Below are 1,759 nucleotides of genomic sequence, written 5' to 3' on the forward strand. Positions count from 1 at the left end.
AGGCAGATGCTGACGCCGCTGTAATTTCATGAGAAGTTTGGACAGGGAGAGATTGACCAGATGAGGACTTTTGCTCCAAATGGGAAAGGAGAAAACCTCAGTCCGTAGAGATGAACCAGATGAGGACTTTTGCTCCAAACGGGAAAGGAGAAAACCTCAGTCCCTAGAGATGAACCAGATGAGGACTTTTGCTCCAAATGGGAAAGGAGAAAACCTCAGTTCCTAGAGATGCTCCCAGAGATAGTCCTAACGATGAAGATGATGAAGACCCTTTGCTCCCAGGGAAGGAGAAGGGCCTCTGTTTTTTGTTTCTGAACGGCTCAACCTTAAAATTGTACCCCAAAAAACTTCAAGAGTGGACCCTTGAAAGCAGTTGTGGGAAAAGCTGCAAGTCGGGGGAAAGGACTCACACGCAGGCGGAGAGACTCCTCTTCCTAAATGGACAGAACAATATTTGGAAGTGGGCGGCTGGCTCGTTGTGATAATGTTTTCATAGCATGAGCAAGAAGAGACTTCTCTTTCTAAAGGGACTGAACAAGGTTATTATGGCAGTGGTAAACAGACTGATCATCTTAAGGGTTGTCTTTGTACATTGTCAGTGGGAGAAGGGAGGAAGGTGGGGGGAGGAGGAGAGTTCTGAAGGTGGTATAATTTTTTTTTCTTCTTTTAGGTCTGTTAATAAACTTCTTTATATTCTTTCAAGTTTGGTGCCTGCTTTGCATTTCTCCTAATTCTTATCTCACAGCAGATAAACAGTAATGAGTATTTTGGACCAAACCACTACACTAAATTGGTGTTTCTGCCCGGTTACAAACCGAACCCGCGACACAGACCCCAGAAAAAGTGCCTTTTAAATTTATTTATTTTTTTAACTCTACTGAGATATTGATCTTTGATCCCATTTCTGGTGTGGAAATGTGGGGAAAAATAACGGTATAAGTGGGGTGGAGGATGTGGAGTCAGGAAACAGAGAAGACAAGGAGAATCTTCCACAGTAGAAGAGCCAATTACTATGGATTTCTCTTGTCAATCTGAACCTCCACTATCCTGACCATGTTTCTATTAATATGCTATTAATTTTAAGAGAGATGGAGTTAAAACATGACAACTAATAGAAATGAATGCATGAGCAAGTAAAAATTGGAATGTGTCTTGGGCTACTTCTTGAGTGTAAAAGAACAGTAGAAAAACCCAAATCATCTGCTGGAGGTGATGTTTTCCTTTATTTTAGAATTTTGTACAATTTTTTTTTCAGATACCCCAAAATGTAGGAAAGTAAAGAAAGGATAAAAGAGACAAACTTCTATTTCCCTCCATTATTCAAAGGATGGAAGCCCTAAGAGACAACAAGTAATGTCCCTTCTCTCTATCAATTACGTGTGTGTTGCACTATATTTGGAAGAGATCAAAGGAAGAGATAGAAAGCTAAAAAGAAACTGATACTTACTGTAGCAAATCCTTTTCATAAATTTTAGTGTTAAAAATGGTTAGCCACACAAGGCAATAATTCTGTAAGGGTTAAACTGCAGCCTAATATGCAGTGTTATCAGCAAGACAAATAGTAAGCTGTTCATTGGATCTTCTTTATGAGAGCTGTACACAGACAAGGCTTACAAAGAGAGAAGGAAGTGTATTGGAGAAGCCATCTAGGAGGTACCTGGGTAGATGCTGTACCAGTGCTAATGCTGCATGTCCCCAAAACATAAATGAACTCTTTCACAAATACAATCACATTTAGTAATCAAATTTCCCCTTTGCA

The 1,759-nt window shown here is 40.0% G+C and overlaps 1 long non-coding RNA gene across 1 annotated transcript in view; it reads left to right on the top strand.

Annotated features, from left to right (window-relative positions):
* The window catches only part of LOC108448206, a 7,980-nt gene extending 7,887 nt beyond the window's left edge, over window positions 1–93 (top strand). The window contains exon 3 of the long non-coding RNA XR_001864010.1: window positions 3–93. This is a non-coding gene — a long non-coding RNA (uncharacterized LOC108448206). The remainder of the gene's footprint in view (window positions 1–2) is intronic.
* The last annotated feature ends 1,666 nt before the right edge of the window (window positions 94–1,759 follow it).

Source organism: Corvus brachyrhynchos, unplaced genomic scaffold (genome assembly GCF_000691975.1).
Source record: "Corvus brachyrhynchos isolate BGI_N302 unplaced genomic scaffold, ASM69197v1 scaffold37, whole genome shotgun sequence".
NCBI lineage: Eukaryota > Metazoa > Chordata > Aves > Passeriformes > Corvidae > Corvus > Corvus brachyrhynchos.